Below are 20,609 nucleotides of genomic sequence, written 5' to 3' on the forward strand. Positions count from 1 at the left end.
CATAAAGCTATAGTATGAAATTTGGGAGCAGGGACTGAACAGGTAGGGGAATGCTGAAATGAAACCTGGCCCTTCTGCAAACAGAAGTATTTCCTCTACAATGATCTAAGTGAAATTAGATTCCATTCCATTTGTTAAGTTTTTGAAGTAATTAGAAGAACACAAAAAGCAGGTATCTAATAAATGTATATATAAGAAATAAATGAAAATAATTACAAATCCAGCCAGAAAAGTCCACAATACTACAGAGACAGCTATGTGTAAACATATTATTGATCATCTTAGAGTTGGCATTTGTATAAAAGCTTGCAATTAAGAAATTCCTGGCATTTAAAAGTACAATACAGAAAAAGACATATTAGGCAAAAATAAAATAAAACCTCACAAAATATTAATGTTTAGAGAGAAAAGATGTTTCAAGGACGAATCTAGTTATTTAGCTGCAAAACAATTATTTGTTATTAAGGTGAAATAGTATAAAAGGCTTAGTGTTAATATAGTCTAAAACCAAGCAATAAAACAAAAATGAACTGGAGGTTTGGCTGGGTGCAGATGACCAACTTAAAATTTGGAAATTTATCTGAACTTTCTATATCCCGTAGGGTCGCAGAGGCTTTTCTTGTGATTTCCAATGTTTCTTGCTTTCACTAGACTGGAAGTATCAAGAGTAGGATTTTTTGGGGGGTATTTATGTTTTCTGTCTCAAAAGAAATCCAGAAATACAAAGTAATGGAAAAATTACATTCCAAAAATTAACTGATTTTATTTCCCCCACAGATGGTTTGGCTCAAGTTCAGAATGAAGATTCAGGGGGTGAGGGTTCTTGTTTTAGTTGAAATGGTGCCCCCTCCCCTACTTTCAATAACCTTTCAAGTAATTAGCAAATTCCATTTTATCACTGGTAGCAGCTAGAGGTTAGAAGAAAAATGCTATTGGTGCAATTTGTTTTGTTTTGTTTTGTTCTTTGTTTTTGTTTTTTTTAAAGAAATATGTTTTAATCACTTTTAGAGAAAAAAAACAAAGAAGCAAAAAATACAAGCAGTTTCCACAAGCAGAAAACTTTCATTATGAATATGCTAATATAACACCAGCACCAGTACAACTAAGTCAAAGTGGCAAATTTAGACTTGGGACAAATTCATTAAAATTTATAATTTAGCCAAACTTTTTTCTCATTTTATTTTTGTGAGGAATAGGTTATTAAACAGCATATTGCTGCATGCCTTTATTTAACCCTCCCATTGTCTTCCTATCTTTTCAATCCAGACAGCTGTATTTCTTTCCCTGATGTCTTGCAAGGGTCACTCTAAATCAGGGGTATGAACAGCGGACTGAACCTGGGGAAAAAGGGGTGCAGCAGCTCCCATTGTCTATGGATCCCCGTTCCCTGCCTGCCTGCCCTGCCCCAGGTGTGTGTAGGGCTGGAGTCCGCCCCTTCAACCCCCTGCCCTGAGCCCCTTGCCGCATCCCTCCTGCACCCCGACCCCCCTGCCACACCCTGCACCCTGACCTCCTGCCCTGAACCCCACACTGCATCTTGCACTCCTCCTGCACCCCAACCCTCTGCCCTGAGCCCCCTGCCGCACCCTACACCCTGACACCCTGCTGCACCCCTCACCCCAACTCCTGGCCCTGAGCCCCCACCACACCCCACACCCCTCCTGCACCCCCAGGGGCAGGGAAGGGTGGAGTTGGGGTGGGGATTTCAGAGAAGAGGGGAAGGGGCAGGGAAGGGGGGGGAAGAGGCAGGGCAGGGCCCCCTGGAAGGGGTGAAGTGGGGGAGGGAACGAGAGCGGCATGGGGGAGATGTCAGTAAATGTGGCCCTTGGGCCAATATACTAGTCCTCATGTGGCCCTCGCAGTCATTTGAGTTTGAGACCCCTGCTCTAAATGTTGTATATCCTTAATTCAATATAAACTGCATTGACATTCCTGGTTTTCTATAGGACATGTTGAGATTCCTATTGTATTTTGGATGAACCTCAAAAATAATTAGCATTGGAGAAATTTATTGGACATAAATACAAATCAGTTGCCAACCCTTTGGCAAAGCACAAAACAAAAACAGGGATTAAACCTTTTAAGATGATTTTGCCCTAGAATTATGTACAGACACCCAATATCCTAAATTAAATCTAATCTACTAAGTCCTTCCATCATCATAGACATTAAACCAATGGGCTGATTATTTCAGATATATCTAGGGTTTCCTCCACAATTTAAGTATTGAGAGATGGATAGTCAAAAAAATTTGTGCCCTTTTATTTTTTCTATGAAACATGTCATTTCGAACAATCTGAAAATTTTGTATTGTTCAAATTTTCCAATTAAATATTTCCCCCAATTGTTTTCTTATATTGTGATGCAATGGTGCAAAATTAAAACAAAAATGTTTCATTTTGAGTTCAGATGAAAGGAAAAAAAACATTCAGTTCCTATTACAAATAATATATTTAATTTTGAATCAATTTGAAATATTTTTGTTTTCAAGTGTCTTGTTGAAAAATCCAATTGGTTAAGTGAAAAGTTTAATGGAAAAAAAATCTTCATTTTGTTAGAATTTCTGTTGAGAAAATTCCCATTTTTTTTACCAGCACTACTCTGGCTTTATAGGTGCCTGGTCAACAGGTTGGTGTGAAATAGGGAGGGTCTGTAAAATTCTCCAGCCAGGTGAATTCAGAAAACTATCTCCATCAGCAAATCACTTACCGATAAGCTGAACTTTAAACACATGCTTAAGTCTATTTCACTTAAATGGGTCTTAAGTACACACCTGAAGTTAAGCACATGCTTAAGTGCTTTTCTGAAAAGAGATTAATTAAAGTATGTACTTATATGCTTTGCAGAATTGGAAGGACAGGCAGGCTCTGCATTGGGGGTGAAATCCAAGCCACATAGAAGTCAATGGTGAAAACCTTATGACATCAAAGTCAATTTTTCAGATGCGAAGGAAGGACTGAATGTAGCAAATGGTATTTGTTACTTATGTTTTTAGTTTGGATCATTTAATTTTGTCGTGTCCAGGTGGGTTTGATCTGTGTGTACAAGTCATATGGCCAGCTCTAGCTTCAAAGTTGTATAAAATCTACCCTGCAAAATTTCAATGTTCTCAAATTGTTCTTCTATGTGTTTGTTGTATTTCTACAACAATACATCTACCCTCTATCTGTATTCATTGGAATTTCACAGTAACTTTTTGTCATACAGTTTTGAATTTCAAGCTAAGATTGAAGGACAAGAGAACAAATCTGGTTTGCTAAGTTTAACTCCTTCAGTGTGGTTAGGCTAACTGCAGTAACCAAATCAGACCAGCTAATGTAGTTAATTTGGATATGGTTACATGTGAGGAGAAGGTATTCTTCTGCTAGCTACAAGGAAATACTAGCAGATTTTCTATCCTGGACTTCTCTACTTTCTTTGTTCATAACTAAATTGGAACACTCAATTTTGAAGTAATAGTTAGCACGATTTATTATTTAACAACACGGTACTGAAGAAATGTATTTGAAAGAAGCCAGTAGCAAATTGCAATCGATTTGCACAATACCACAAATAAAATGTTTTACAGAGGCAGAGTTGCTGTTTCAAGTGATATGTGATGCATAATAATATCTCCAAGATGTTTGCTTCTTTATTATTCCCAACACTTCATTAATCACTTTCTTGAAAAAGGCAAAAAAAAAAAAAAAGGATGCAGAGTCTAAGAAAGTGCTGATTATGGTTCTGCCGTTGCAACACATTTGTCTTGCAATGCTTATCACTAGAGTCAAATGTGTATAGAGGTTAAAAAAAGCCCCCATTCAATTGCCTTTGGAATAAAAGCAGGTAAAATTACTTATCTTCTGTCAAAAAGGTGGTCATGAAAATGATGGATATGCAGTTCCAGTCTGATGAATTGACTGGAAGGCATTGTTGACAAATACAGAGTACAGAGCTGGTATGCCTAATGGCTCACAAATAATTTAATTCACACTAAAATAATGTGTATAGCTGTGAACTCATAATTGAGCCTGTTAGAAATGTTTGTGTCTTCTCAGAATGCACACTGGGGTATCTTTTCAAAAGGGATGACCCTGTGCCCACAAAGTCAATTATGAGTAAAAACTTGTTACTGTGTCTCTAACTATGTGATTTGCACCTCCAGCCAGTTAGTTAGAGCCACACATACTCAGATTTGGGCCTGCCATTCACTTCAATGAAATGTGTTGCAATTGAATAATTCAGGGAGGGACAGTCCCGTCAAGAGCTTTCAGACATACAGAGGAGTTGCAGCTACATCCCTTGAGGTGATGCAAAATATTCTTCCAGAAATGTTAATTAGGAATAAGGACATTGTCCTGCCTACTCCCTGTCCATGTCTGTACCCTCTCTAGTGCTGTAGTTTCCTGGGGAAGCAAGAAGGTAGCTCATGTACTATGACTTCTTGGTGAGGAAAGCAAAGGTAAGAAGACTTCTGTCCTTTGTACATCTATGCAACAGCCAGGGCACAGTCTTGTGCTTTGAGTTTGAGGGGCAGAGTTATCAGTGTATCACTCATATAGCATCACATATTCTTTTTGTTCAGGGTACTGCCAAGGAATGTGAAGGTTTACAAGGCCCACAGAATTTTGTGAATGAACTTAGTGGTATGGGAAAAATGTACCTTGCTGATACACCCTAAACATCTCCTAGTGCAGGGTTTCTCTAACAGAGGTCACCGCTTGTGTAGGAAAAGCCCCTGGCAGGCCAGGCTGGTGTGTTTACCTGCCTTGTCTGCAGGTCCGGCCGATCGCGGCTCTCACTGGCCGCGGATTGTAAACACACCGGCCCGGCCCGCCAGGGGCTTTCCCTACACAAGCAGTGGCCCGTTTGATAAAGCGCACTAGGGCAGGGTTTAACATAGTATTGGTTCAAACAGCACTATGTTAAAGTGCACCAGCAGGGTTTATATGGACCAATTAAGGTGCAACACATTGGTGTGCTTTAGAAATTACACTCTGATAGAGCATGCTACCCCACTGTAGACAAGCTCTGAGACAAAAAAATATTATGTTTTTCCCTTGGAAAAGTAATCCTGATTTTTTCATAGCAGTGTATAACTGATTATTGGCGAGAGGATTGTTATGCCAGCAATAGATGTCTAAGAGCTTTTAAACCCAAGTCCAGATTTTAATGCAAATATCCCTAATACTAGAAGAAAGGGCATGGGGGGGGGAAACTGAAAATATTTCACGCTCTACAGTCAGAATTGTTTTGAACTGAAGTATTTTCAGTTTTCCATGAGGCATTAGTTACCTGGATCCTATGACACTACTTTTCATTGTATAATGTCTTTTCATCTGGGTTTTATTTTAGATCATTTAAAAATACTAGTAAAATAAAAAGAAATGAACCTGTAGATATTTATGCTGCATTTGATTATACTACAACTCAATCTCAGTACTTAAGAAAATATTATCTCCCTGCATGGGATTTCAGAAATGAATGTAATGTAACAGCTTATTGTTGGGTCAGTACTTTTGTTTCAAAAGAAACTGAAAGTATTTTCCAAAGTAGAATCTCAATGAAGTTGAACTCCTGATGCAAAAATTTTGCATAAGTTCGTGTGTACTGTAGCCTTTTTATCCAAAGACAAAATATGTATATCTCAGTTATGGTAAAAACTTCAAAAATATTTAAAGAGGTAGTAAGGCCTTTTAGACAGAAGGAGAAGACTCTGACTCTGAGATTCCGATCCTGCAAATGTTTATGCACATGAGGAATCTCACTTAACTCACTGGCTCTTGTCAGTTACATGAAGTTACTCCTGTGCCTGATTGTGGTCAAATGTGCTTGCTAAAAACATGAACTATTGATAAATAGAGCATAAAAACAACATCCCGCTACAGAGGGAAACCATGCTTCCAAAACGTCAAGTTACCACCCTGGCACTTACAGTTAAACCTGATGCACATGAGTACATGACTGTACTCTTCATGGCCAGAACTGCACAGCCTCCTGGCCAGAACCTTAGTAAACAGGCAGACAAATAAGCAGGGCATAGTCTACTCTCCACATTAGGACAGGGGCAGCACACACCTGTGCTACATCCAATTGCTTGGTATTCATGTGACAAGAGACAAATGTAAATCTAATTGCAGCCTGTAATATTTCAGCAGTCTTTTCCTTCTGGCAGTGTAGTCATAGGCAAAGCTTAACACGGAACCAAAGAAAGAAAAGAGTTTTAAAATATCATTAAAATTCCCTAATGTTTTGCTAGTTAGACTCCTCCTAAGTCAGAAAGGCTGACATTTGTTTGACTAATTCTGAATAATTAACTAATTCCTAAAAGTAAGTGTCTGTTTTTAAAACTTAGAGGGGGAGGGGGAAAGGGAAATGCTAAATTTACCAAATGAAGAAGTTGGCCATCTGTATCGGTAAGAGAGCAACTGTGACTTTATGCTTGGCCTAACTAATCAACATGAGAATTCAAGATCTGCAGCCATATTTCTATCAAACTGCTCTTTGTTCTGTAAAATACAGCATTAATACCAATGAATTACTTTACCAGTGAAAGGGTTAAGCATTACGCTTGTACCGTTCACAGAATGAAATGCACAATAGGTTGATAGGTTCAGATTGTTAACAGAATTGAAACATGTTGTCTTAACATTTAAGTGAGATAAAGCACAGGGCCATTGATCCAGCAGACCAAAGGTCTTTAAAAATCAGTATGGGTGATTTCTGAGTTAATTGTGATTTCCCATGTAACTATAAGCACCGTGCTCAGTATACAGTACTATCATTCTTGACATTCAAGTATCTTGAGTGCCATTAACAGGTGACATTACAGGACAAAAAATAATAATAATTCAGGAAAGAACTCTTCTGCCAGTGCAGTAACTTCTTGCTTTCCTTTTCTTTACAGAAAAGCTGTCTACACAGAGATGCTTTAATAAAAAGGTGTATTCTAAGGTTCAGATATAAATAGTGCATGTATGCTAATTGCAGGGACTTGCATTGAAGTCCTTTACTGCAATAAGTTTATCAGAAGGAGTTTGGGGGATTCTTTTTTAAACATGCTGCATTTTTAAACTAAATTTTCTTTATTTGAGAAAGGAGGGAGGGCAGCTAATCTGCCAAATAACCTGTCATGAAGTGTTCTTGCTGAAACTCTTTGTACTTTGTTTCCCCAAATAGATGCTGAGTATATTGTATTGATTTGATAGTATTGCATCTGAAACAGTTTGCTCACTGGGGAGCATGTCCATATCATATGTATACATAGCATAAAAAACAAGCAGATTCTCACTAACAAAAGTAAGTATCCACTGAGAAGAAAGGAAGGGCACCTACCAGAAACAAGTCATGCAGTGTCCACTGCAAGAATCTCAAAATTGTCCCAAGGAGAAGAAAACAACAATAAACTAAGGAGAGAGAAAAGAAAGAAAGAGGTCACAATAATGAGAAGCAACTAGGGCTGGCCAACATTTTGGTTGGAAAACATAATTTTGACAAAATTGATTATTGATTGATTAGAAAATTAATTACTTTTCATTTTGGTCAATACAATTTTGACCAAAAATGGAAAACGGAATCAAATGTGAGGTTCCCCCCCTTTTTTTTCCATTCACCCCCCCCCACCCCCAAACACACACATTTTTCAGTGAGGGAAAAACGGGGAGACAGAAAAAGAAAGGAGAAATAAAAATTGAAAATATTTCACTTTTTATTTCTTCAAAAAAGTCTGAACAAAATGAAAACACCAAAATAAGTTCTGATGCTACCATCACCAAAGACATGGCTTTGCCTTTGGGAGAATCTATTGAAACAGCAAACGGTATTTTGGTGACTTAGAATCATATAATCATAGACTATCAGGGTTGGAAGGGACCTCAGGAGGTCATCTAGTCCAACCCCCTGCTCAAAGCAGGACCAATTTCCAACTAAATCATCCCAGCCAGGGCTTTGTCAAGCCTGACCTTAAAAACCTCTAAGGAAGGAGATTCCACCAGCTCCCTAGGTAACCCATTCCAGTGCTTCACCACTCTCTGAATGAAAAAGTTTTTCCTAATATCCAACCTAAACCTCCCCCACTGCAATTTGAGACCATTACTCCTTGTTCTATCATCAGGTACCACTGAGAACAGTCTAGATCCATCCTCTTTGGAACCCCCTTTCAGGAAGTTGAAAGCAGCTATCAAATCCCCCCTCATTCTTCTCTTCTGCAGACTAAACAATCCCAGGTCCCTCAGCCTCTCCTCATAAGTCATGTGCTCCAGCCCCCTAATCATTTTTGTTGCCCTCCGCTGCACTCTTTCCAATTTTTGCACATCCTTCTTGTAGTGTGGGGCCCCAAACTGGACACAATACTCCAGATGAGGCCTCACCAATATCGAATAGAGGGGAATGATCACATCCCTCGATCTACTGGCAATGCCCCTACTTATACAGCTCAAAAGGCCGTTAGCCTTCTTGGCAACAAGGGCACACTGTTGATTCATATCCAGCTTCTCGTCCACTGTAACCGCTAGGTCCTTTTCTGCAGAACTGCTTCCTAGCCATTCGGTCCCTAGTCTGTTACAGTGAATGGGATTATTCCATCCTAAGTGCAGGACTCTGCACTTGTCCTTGTTGAACATCATCAGGTTTCTTTTGGCCCAGTCCTCTAATTTGTCTAGGTCCCTCTGTATCCTATCCCTACCCTCCAGCGTATCTACCACTCCTCCAAGTTTAGTGTCATCTGCAAACTTGCTGAGAGTGCAGTCCACTCTATCCTCCAGATCATTAATGAAGATATTGAACAAAACCGGCCCCAGGACCGACCCTTGGGGCACTCCACTTGAAACCGGCTGCGAACTAGACATGGAGCCGTTGATCACTACCCATTGAGCCCGACGATCTAGCCAGCTTTCTGTCCACCTTGTAGTCCAATCATCCAGCCCATACTTCTTTAACTTGCTGGCAAGAATACTATGGGAGTCCGTATCAAAAGCTTTGCTAAAGTCAAGGAATAACACATCCACTGCTTTCCCCTCATCCACAGACCCAGTTATCTCCTCATAGAAGGTAGTTAGGTTAGTGAGGCATGACTTGCCCTTGGTGAATCCATGCTGACTGTTCCTGATCACTTTCCTCTCCTCTAAGTGCTTCAGAATTGATTCCTTGAGGACCTGCTCTATGATTTTTCCAGGGACTGAGGTGAGGCTGACTGGTCTGTAGTTCCCCGGATCCTCCTTCTTCCCTTTTTTAAAGATGGGCACTACATTAGCCTTTTTCCAGACATTCGGGACCTTCCTCGTTCGCCATGAGTTTTCAAAGATAATGGCCAATGGCTCTGCAATCGCATCCGCCAACTCCTTTAGCACCCTTGGATGCAGCACATCCGGCCCCATGGACTTGTGCTCGTCCAGCTTTTCTAAATAGTCCTGAACCACTTCTTTCTCCACAGAAGGCTGGTCACCTTCTCCCCACACTGTGCTGCCCAGTGTAGCAGTCTGGGAGCTGACCTTGTTTGTGAAGACAGAGGCAAAAAATCATTGAGTATATTAGCTTTTTCCACATCCTCTGTCACTAGGTTGCCTCCCTCATTCAGTAAGGGACCACACTTTCCTTGACTTTCTTCTTGTTGCTAACATACCTGAAGAAACCCTTCTTGTTACTCTTAACATCTCTTGCTAGCAGCAACTCCAAGTGTGATTTGGCCTTTCTGATTTCCCACCTGCTTGCCTGAGCAATATTTTTATACTCCTCCCTGGTCATTTGTCCAATCTTCCACTTCTTGTAAGCTTCTTTTTTGTGTTTAAGATCATCAAGGATTTCACTGTTAAGCCAAGCTGATCGCCTGCCATATTTACTATTCTTCCTACACATCAGAATGTTTTTTTCCTGCAACCTCAATAAGGATTCTTTAAAATACAGCCAGCTCTCCTGGACTCCTTTCCCCCTCATGTTATTTTCCCAGGGGATCCTGCCCATCAGCTCCCTGAGGGAGTCAAATCAGCTCCCTGAGTGGACTTGGAGGAGCTTCTTTTCTTCCAGGCTACTGGTAACTGCTGCCCAGCCTGCACCAGTTTTCTCATCTTTGTTTTGATAAATCTTTCCCTCTGTCCCAGATCAGGGATTGATATTTCAAATAATTACACACACATCCTATCTCAGGTTATTACTGTACATTCATGTCCATCAGTAGCATTAGGAAAAAACAAGAGCTATGGTACTTTCCCCTCAGTAACCAAATACTGCCCTCGCATCTCTTTTCCAGAATACCTGTGAAGCGACGGGATATCTGACAGGGAGATATCATAAAATAGAGAAGTACAAATAAATAAAACAGAACTTGCTTTCTCCAATGTGGGCCTCTTTCCATTTTGTGATCCCCTTTCATTTTACTCCTCGCCATTCTCTATTGTCTGCCTAAGTTCCCCTGATTCCTTCCCGTCTTCTCTCTGCTGTTTTGTCTTTTCTCTTTTCTCTAACAATCTCTGTCCCCTCTGTAGTTCTCTCTGTTTCCCTGTTTCTCTCCTCTCCATCACCTTCATCTCTCCAATAACTTTTCCTTGGGCCTTCTTTATTGTGGTTCCCTCTGTGTCTTTCCTGTGCACCCCACATATCTTTTCCTGTGTTCAGCCTCTTTTATCCTCCATGCCACCCAGGCAATTACCCCTCTCTTCATCCATCTACATATCAGTGCAGGGAAAGGAATATTTCAGGCAAGAACATCAGTCCAGAGCAATCCCTAATGCCTAAAGGAAGTGCTGTGCTGTCTCTAATCTTTACTCAGGGTTTACATGGCCTAAATATTTAGGTCTCATCCAAAACACCTTCACACAGGAACCTAGGTGAATCTCAGAGGGTTTGCCTCGGATTGAGGAAGGGCTGAGCTGACCTTGCTCATACTTCCCAGGTTGTCTGTAGCCTCTTGACTGAAATTTCCTTTGTATGCCAGTGAGAAAATAATTTCTCAACTACAGTGAATCATGCCAATACTCTAAACATTCTCACTTGCCCTCTGTCCCTGAGGCTATGTCTTCACTACCAAAAATGGTGTGTTGTTACAGTGAAAGAATGAACACTTATTAGCTATTTAATTGTAAAGTCCTACTGGACATAAGGCTCTGTAGTTTTTGTCTGTGATGTAGCTAGGCTAGGTCGAATTGGGAGTGCAGCATAGTGTTTACCTTGCCTAGCTACCTTAGAGTACAGACTGTCTGTACCTTGTCTACACTAGGATTTTACTGTGAGGCAGCTAATGCACATTATTTATACCACTGTAAAACATCCTCCCTTTTTTGGCAGTGGAGACATAGCCTTACATTCTTACACCTAGTCCTTTTTCATCCCTCCTCCTACATATACTCTGGCTTATGTCTTCCACCATATCTCATGGTCCTTTCTCTGTCCCTCCATCTCCTTCAACCCCCAGTCCTGTTTTTGCCAACCCCAGTCAGCTTGTCCTCACATCCCTTTGTGCTTCCAGTATCTGTCCTGCTCACTCTACAATTTCATCTCTCAGCTCATTACCACCCAGTGTGTGTTGGGTCTATTTCCCCACATTGTTCACTCACCTGGTATTCTCTCTCACTTTCTTTTCTTGATTGGCCCCACAATGATGTCTTTCTCCTCCCGTTTTCTGACTGTATCTACCCCTGCAAGAAAGGTCCTATCTCTGTCACCCCTGGAGCATTCCCTGTTGTGTACTTTGCTTTCCCTATGCCCTGCTCCCATCATGGATCTTAATTACTTCTACCTCCCTGCATTCTGCTTTGGATCACATTCACAACTACAAATGAGAGAAACTTTGGGAGCTATTGTGCCCAGAGCTCGTGGCCCTCTTTCTCCACTCCCTCTAGGGCATAAAGGAGGCATGGGAACTAATCCCTTCAAAAGGGGACTCCCCTGGAGCAGCCCTACACTGGCTTCTTTCCCTGTCCCCTATGTAAGGGGCATGTCAGAGGTTGGCTGTGGAAAGGGAGGAGGCATGGCTGGTGCACTGTGCTCTGGTTGTCCTTCACTTCTCACTGCTCATAGAGGAATATGGGAAACAGCATAATTGGAAGAGCAATGAAGTTTTTTTGGCTTGTCCCAGTGACAGATTTGCTTTTATGTGGAGGGAGGGTTGTTGAGTTGGGATGTATCAATCATAATAATTATCCAGTATCAGTAAATGTTTCACAACAGTAGAGTGATAATGGTTTTCCTCAATTACAGGGACCATAACTGTATGGGTTAAAGTTTGGGCAGCAAATATTTGAAGCTTCTTTTAACAACGACAACAGATAAATGAAGATATGAAGGCACAGTGGTCTAGTGGACAGGACACTGGTCTAGGAGACCTGGGTTTTAGTCCTGTCTCAGCTACTGATTCCTATGTAAAGCATTTTGAAATGTATGGATGACAATTACTCTGTAAGAGTGATCTATTATTTATTACTACTGCCATGAAAATATCTGCATCTCTTGTTTTGTATAACACTGGTCAATGACACAGTGTTGCAAATGGTGATGCATCCCTTTTTTTTTTGATCTGGGTCATTGCTTTTGCATCTTGTGGACATAGAATACAGCCAAGTCAATGGTACTCTCAGTTTAACACCCGGTATCCTGTCCTTATGGGGAATTAACTTAGGATGTCAACAGTGACTGTTTTTCACTAATGGATGAAACTATCTCTTGGTTTCTTTCCTACCTCACAGGTGTTGTGTGGATTAATTAATGTTTGTAAAATGTGGTGTTAAAGTGCTAGAATGAGAAGTACTAGAACTGTGCAAGGTATTATTATGACAAACTACAGCCTTGCTCAGGCTGTGCTGAGCTAAATAGGTGTATTCCTTGTTTTGGTGTTTGGAAACTAGATAGTGCCTATCACCACCAGTTTTATACCAGTGTAACTCTATTGATTTTAGTAGAGGTGTTGCTGATTTATACCAGTATAGGTGAGATGACAATCCAGCCTTTGCTTCCAGATGGACTTTCTGATTTCTTATGTGAAATCTCATTAGTCAAGGAGAGAATGACTATGCATAATGAGCAATTACCAGGCATGCTGCCCCTCCATATGTGTCAGCAAGGAAAGTTCCCAGGTCAGTGTAGAAGCATACAGGATGCATACAAGGCACCAGAGACAGCACAAGAAGATTTTTTTTGAGGTGGGCACCGTGTTTATTTCTCACCATGCTAGTCCAATGCAGCCAGTCACTGGCTCGCCCAGGTCCCCAGCCTGGCTCCGTGCCAAGGCAGCCTCCTCCTCCCCTCCCCAAGGCCCAGCTGCGAGCCCACACCCCACCAGTGTCGGGGGCCGGCGGGCGTCAACCTCCAACAGCAGTGCAGTCTCCAGCTGCTCCCCCCCTGCCCCCCCCACCAGCCCCCAGCCCCCCAGGAAGGGGGCAGGGGGGGGGGGGGCGGGGGGGGGGAGGGTCTGGCCTGGGAGGGGCTGGGGGGGGGGGGGGGGGGGGGGGGGGGGGCAAAAGCCTCACACTCTGCGCGCTTCCTTCGGGCGGTGCTTGCGGCTGGTCTGCCTGGAGCCCCCCAGCCCCTTCCTCAGCCCCTCCCTGCATCTTCTCTTCCTTGCTTTCTTTTGGCTCTGCTCTGGCGAGCTGTAGGCGGATGGCGGGATGTCCAGCGTCTTCTTTCTTCACTCTTTTCCTTCTTTGGCCTCTCTTTGCCTGCCCCTGCCCCCCCCCAGCCCCCGCCCGCCGAGTAACTAGCATTAAGGGTTTGGACCCAGCTCCACAAAAGTACTTAGGATCAGTGATGAGCTGCCAAAATTTTAACAACCGGTTCCCTATAAAAAGTTCTGATTTAAGGAGGGGAGTGGGGGAGGGGCCAGGGCAGGCAGAGACATACTTGTGGGGCCGGGGGCCCCTGCAGGGCCTGCAGCAAATTGCCCTACTTGCCCCCCCCCCAGCAGCCCTAGAGCTTGCAGCCCCCTCCCCCCTTACCTTGCTGGCAGCTCAAAGCAACTCCGGAGCTCAGCTGAGCTGCCCAGCTGGTGCCGGTGGCTGGCCAGGCTGCAGCTAGGAGGAAGCGGGGAAAGGGCCGGGGGAGCCTCAGCCTCCCCAGCTGGGAATCCTGGCAGCAACAGGAGGGTCTGGCCCATGGACCGGAGTTCTTTGCCCACCTCCTGGCCCTTTAACAACCGGTTATCCATGGAGGTCTAATTTTAGCAACCGGTTCTTGGGAACCTGCTCCAGCTCACCACTGCTTAGGATCCTCAACACCTTTGTGGATCTGGGCCTTAGTAGCAGAACTTCTGAATCCTCCTATTCTTAGCAAGATTTCACAAACCTTTCCTAGCCTGCAGCTGCACTAAGGCAGCTGCATTTTATTACCACATCAGCTAGCCAGGCCAGGTAGCCTCAGGTTAATCTAATGAACCTATCTGGGGAAGTTATAAATGGAGCCTGGTTTAACAGCCATAGAAACAAAAGGGTGAGGTTGGGTTTCTGGGATTATGTGAAAGATTTTTGTTTTATTATAGGAAATGTTTGGAGCTCATTTTGATTGGGGGTGCATAAGTTACCATTTAGCTGATACCTGCAGCCTGTGCAAACTACTCCTAGTTTCAAAAAGAGTTGCAAATAAACTCTAACTGCAGAGATTTTAACAAAGGACTTTTCCTTTCTTTATGCAAACTCAAATTTATGTGAGATGTCTTTGCAACAATGCATTGACCCACCCTTTCCACTCTTTGTTTATATCACATCTTTCTTCCAGAAGTTTCCCCCAAATCTATATAAACTATTGTCTCCATTTAACAGCAAATACAGAAAGTTGGTCTTGTGTTCTATGTATCTGAGAAATTTTAAAGTTTGAGAATAAAATTCAATTAACTCTAATTATGCTGAATAAATGATCTGAATTTGAACCCTTATTTGTGCTTTGGTTGCAGTATATTCCTTGTAGGAGGATTCCAGTTCAGTATCTTGCATCTGGAGAAATTTATTATATTCAGGGCAGCAGATGATAGGGTTGTAAGCTATCTGCATTTCATTGTCATATGAGTTTGAGTCATGTGTTCATCACAGATTTTTTTTCCTAGTGGTCTGAATACAGGGCTGAGTGGAGAACTGCTTAATTTGAATTCTAATCCCAACTCTGCTACTGACTCCCTCCTGTGGCATTGGGCAAGTCCTCTAAACCCATCCTTGGTTTTTCTAGCAAAAATGCTGTGACAATACTTGTGTACATCACAGAGCGCTTTGAGAATTAATTACCTAATACATTTACAAAGCACTCGGAAGATGGACATGCTCTCCTAGTGCTATTGTGAGAAGTGATAGCCTTGCTTTGTGCTTCATTTAGAAGAAACTGATCAGAGCACACTTGTCAGCTTTAACACTTAGTGAGGGGAAACTGCTCCCATTTAGAAATTAGGATCCTTATCCAGTTTGCTCATTAGAAAGAACCATACAATCATTTGAAAGACTCTCTATATGCTGAATGCCTGTATTAGACTGTTGAAGCCAGTTTATGAGCGGAGGGGAATCTTTCCTCACAACAGTTCCCTATATTATGTTTGAGAAAACTCTCTCTCTGGCATTATTTAATGAATAATTCCAAATTATTGTGATCATGGGCAATCTACAAACAGGAAAAGATGTGATATGAAAAATAAATGATTCACTATGAATTATTTCCCCAGTTACTTAGGAATTGGAGAAAATCAGTCCCATACTTGTGACCTAAACCCAGATATGGCAGAGAAGAGGGCATTATGGTGATGGTTTGGAAGATCAAACGCAGGGCAAAATCACCCCCTCCTGCAGCAAAACCCATGGGTGGCTGGATAGAAAGAAACCTCCAAGAGTTTCTCCTTTATCATCCTATCAGGGAGGTTGCATGCTGCTCCTCAGCTGCAGAATAGACTGAAGAGCCTTCTTCTCAACCAGGACCTTCTCTCCCTGCACAGAGCTGCAGGAGGCCAGAACCACCCATGTTCTCTCTGGTGGCCCCTTCAGGGCAGGGGGCTACATAACAAAAACATAATTCCCTCAGGCTACCTAAGCCCCAGCAGGCTGAGAGGTGATGAAGCCAGAAGCATATTGGAGTACATCCATATCTGTTGGTAATTACTGGAGAAATAATAAAGAATTTGATTTTGCTGCACCCAAACAAAAAGTGAGAACTGAGTTTTTCTTCGACACTGTGGACAAGTGCATTTCAGTATTTTAGCAGGAAAAATATAAATCCTATTCCCCAGAAGTTATCTTCAAAACCTGTAAAGGAAATTTTTCCAACATAAAAATGAAACTTGGACATTTAGGACTTGCACTTGGATAACAAATTATGTGACCTGTTATTTTGGACTATAACTTCCTAAAAAAGCTATATAAAAATCAATGAAAAGTCATTATTTTCCACCTGTTACTACAACTAACTCTTCTATTAAGCATAGTGGAAACGCTGGAAATCTCAGATGCCATGGTCTTCCAGCTGTTGGCAAATGATGACAAATTAATGGCAACCACTGTGTTTTAAATATGTTGTGCCAATATATTGTTTATTGTGAAGGAACCAGAAAAATATATATGGGTTATTAATTTATTTTTATTAATCTTTATATTTGTACACAGTAAGTTGTAATAGCTCCTTCTGGACCATCAACCCATTGAAGCCTTCATTATACAAGGTACCTAAGCTGTACTTAATTTTAAGCATTGAAGCAGTCCTACTGAGGTGCTTAAGGTTAGGCACTTAACAACTTTGATACATAGGCCTAAATCCATAATTTATTATCTAAAATTTAAGTACATTGTCTACCATGCACCATAATAAGCCTTTATAATGTACATCATTTGCATTTCAAATGCATTGTGTCTCTCAGTCATCTCAGTTTTTAGACACTTATGTATGAAACAAATACATTAATGTACCAAGAGAGGATGTTTTAATGATATTCAAGATGAGAGTAACAAAGAAAAGAAAAAAATCCAGAAGTAAATCTAACACACCATTTTAATCTGATTTACTGTGCCTGCATATACAGCAGAGGTGTCAGATCACAGCATGTTATATGTGTGCTGCCAAATTATGGAACAGCAGAATGAGTTAAGGGAGAAGGCTTTGACCTTTTGACTTTGAATTTTTGAGTTTTTGTCAGTTCTACCATAACTTACATGCAGAGAGGGTGCCAAAGTATTTTTTTAAAAATGAATAGACTCTTATAATTTTAGTCTTACAAATAGAGATTTCATTGCATTGATTCTGACATATACCTCATGTAAATTTAAACTCCCTCGTCTTTTAGTGGCAATTAAAATGTTGGTCAGCATTTATAATAAATGCTGATTGGGAAGTCCAATTGTTAAATGAGGCAGTCTCATTTTTACTGAATTAGCAATTTATTTCTCTATGCAAGGATTAGCAGCTGTTTCTGATCTTGATGTTTGATTAACAACTGGCACTCCCCCTCCCCTCTTTTTAAGTTTGGATAAGCAGGGTTTAATTGCCCATGAATAAATGGACCAGCATTTTTAGTAAGAGAATCTTAGTGAAGATTCAGTAGCGTGTTGTCTATGCTTCTCTTTCCAAAGTGTCTCAAATTGTTAATTATGTAAGTCAAAATTTCCTTTCACAAAGTCCATCACTGGCAATGGACAAGTAAGAACCAGCAGTGAGAAAGTATCAACTATACCAAATAATCATTTAATGTACTCCCGCCACCCCAGAATTGTTTGATAGTTTTATACAGGGGTGAGATAATCAAATCCTGATGTGGTTCTGGAACTTGGGGTGTTGGGGGTGCTGCCACACTCCTGTCTTGGAGTAGTAATAACAAACACCAAAGACATGGTTTCCATTGCTTTCATCATCAGCACCCCCCACATTAAAAGTTGTTCCAGCACCTCTGCGGATGAGTAGATATTTTAGCTGAAAATAAACATTTTTTCTTCTGGAAAATGAAGACAATGCAGACAATAAAACTGCACTTGTAGAACTACCTGATAATATACTGTTTCCAGAAAAAAGGCAGATATTGTATATGGATGTAAAATTATATTTAGATTAAAAATTTTTTTTTTCGCTTAATCAACTAATGCTTCCTATTGTATTTTGGTTGTGGATTTTCTATGAAGGGAGCAGTTCTTTATATTATTTTAATAGAATACAGTGCTAGTGAAAGGAGGACGATGACAGTCTAAGATGAGCAAAATTCAATATTTCTTCATCCACCATGTAGAGAATGTGAAGAACTAATCCAGGCTTCCCTGAACTAACCTGTCAACATACAGAAAGCTTTTCCTGGAGGTGCCACCATACACTAAAATACCATACAATACAAAGAGGCTGCAAAGCCAGCAGAACCAGTCAATTGGGTATTTGTGCTGTGGGCCAATGCACGTACTCAGCAATAAAGACCAAACCATCAGATTTCATAACCCCTTTTTTCAGGGCTAGCTTTATTTCCAAAACACAAACTGGAAAAAAAAACCAGAGCAAATCAACTCAGACCACTCTATAATAACCACCTGAGGCCTTTACAGATACAGCTAGCTGGGACGGGAGAGGACACTTCACCTCCCGCCATGCCCAGCCCCATGGAAAGACCCACACTGGGGCTTCCCTGCCCCTGGGTTTCTCCTGTCTGCTGTCCTGCCAAAGAGGCATTTGTATTCTTGTAGGTCATGCATGTTCCTAGCTATGTCCCCTGCAGCTGCAGCTCCCAGTTTCAAAGACACAGGGACTGTAACAGTTACAGTGGTGCTTATATAATTCCACCCCTCTCCCTTGCAGTCATAATCAGCAGGCAGAGTTTAGTTTACCCAGTTGTTTCATAATCCTTCCTCCTACAGGTACTTTTGCCTGTCCCTCTGCCATTTCTGATGGTCCTTTCTCTGTTCATAAATGGTTCCTTTGGTACCCACACCTCAGTCAGCTTTGCCCATCATGTACTGAACATAATTTAGACTCTGGCCTTTTAATACTTCACCTTCAATTTCCCTTTCTGATGTTGCCACACAGAAAGTGAAAGGCATTTGAAAAATGAAGAAGAAAAGAAAAAAAAAACACAACCCTGTTATTCACCTAAAGTTGAGCTGCAACCAAACCCCAAACTTTTGGAGTAGGTTTTTAGGATCTGAATTTCAAAGCTGGCCCTTCTTTTTAGCTTGGGGGAGAAGGTTATAATCTGAATCCAACTTTTGTGTTTTAGGCCTATCTCCATATCCATCTCTTCAGTACTACAGAAAAAAAAATGTGTTCCCTTAAAGCTTTTTGCTAGGCCAGTGAGCAGCTACAGATTGCAAGCTTTGTTTTATGTGTCAAAGTGTTTGTGCTGATCTATTCAAGGATGTCTCCCAATTACCTGGTATACTGAATATTTTGTATAAGAAGCATTGAATTAAAATTGTCAATCCTTCTACATGCGGCAATGTAACTAGTGAAGCGCTCTATGATATTACTACAGTAGGTAATTGTTTTGGAGAATTGGTGCTCATTATGCAGCTCACCCATGAACAGAAAAGTATTTGAGGGTATACTGAGGATATCTCTGTTTCAAGTATTGTGACTTTCCCTTTAACCATGTTTTTGTTTTATATCCAGGGCTATCTAATGTAAACAGTTTAGAGTACTTATATTAATTAAACTTTTCCAATCTTCACATTAAATGGTAGCTGGTATTCTGCAGGCTGTAATGAAGAATACCAAATGTATGAAACACCTTGAGATTATCAAGTTTAATTTCCCCAGGAAGATTTTACAGCTATCCAATCAAACTAACTTTTCTTTTTTTGATACAATAACATTTAATCTGCAATTTCAGAACTACCATCATTTTCTAATGCTCTTCTTTAAAGAAGGCACTGAAACATGGCATTGCTATTCATTCAGGCTTCTGCTATACATTTTTTTTGTACTGTTGCACCTCAAGGAACATAATGAATGTCCCAAACTTTGATTTTTAAGTGTGATGAAGATATAGGATAAAGCCAAAAGCATAAAGCCTATGCTTGCTGAGGAATTTATGCAGATATTATTATTAAGTCCTGCCTGTAATAATGGATGACCTTTAATCCAGTATTTATTGAGTCCTCTAATCTCCCAGATTGTAACTGAGTGATGAAGATACAAGGCTTCATGAAAGAAAGGCAGATCACAAGAAGATAATGATTTTTGTGTAAACCGTGATTTTCCAATTATTCCTCTCAGCTGGGATGAAAAGCCATCTAATTGGCTGTGTGTTCTGATCCAAAAATTAATCCTTTTGCAAGTGTTTCTTATTTTGATTAAAGGCTTCTACTTGTGCCTCTGTTACCAGGCAAAATGTTCTTAGGATCCTGTGTTCATTTAAATTGGGTTCTTTTGTTTTTTTGTTTGTTTTTCCCCTGGGGCAACTGATAAGCATGTCAGTAAAAACAGTTTACTTGCTAAGATAATAGAGAAAATGATCGTGATAAATAATATGAAATCATAAAAAAATATTATCCTTATTTATTGTTTTTAAGAGAAACTAAATAAAACAAAACAAAAATTTGCTGATGATGCATTTAAAAGGTGATGTCTTTGGGTTGTGAGGACCTTTCCTAAAGCTTTTCTTTTTGAACCACATTAAACAGATTTTTTTTAAAAAAATAAAACATTAATTTCATGTGTGTGTTATGATGGACCTGAATGTGGCAGCTGTTAAGAATTCACTAAAATTAAATATA

The 20,609-nt window shown here is 40.8% G+C and overlaps 1 long non-coding RNA gene across 3 annotated transcripts in view; it reads right to left on the reverse strand.

Annotated features, from left to right (window-relative positions):
- Positions 1-14,248, reverse strand: part of LOC120372188 — a 30,015-nt gene extending 15,767 nt beyond the window's left edge. For 2 of the 3 annotated variants that reach the window (XR_005584774.1, XR_005584776.1), the window contains exons 1-2: positions 14,156-14,248; positions 7,315-7,385 (exon numbers count right to left, since the gene is read on the reverse strand). This is a non-coding gene — a long non-coding RNA (uncharacterized LOC120372188). Of the gene's footprint in view, positions 1-7,314; positions 7,386-13,898 lie in introns of all 3 variants that reach the window. The other variant, XR_005584775.1, reaches the window with a different exon arrangement.
- Between the last annotated feature and the right edge of the window lie 6,361 nt (positions 14,249-20,609).

The sequence above is a fragment of the Mauremys reevesii genome, linkage group 9 (genome assembly GCF_016161935.1).
Source record: "Mauremys reevesii isolate NIE-2019 linkage group 9, ASM1616193v1, whole genome shotgun sequence".
Classification (NCBI taxonomy): Eukaryota; Metazoa; Chordata; order Testudines; family Geoemydidae; genus Mauremys; species Mauremys reevesii.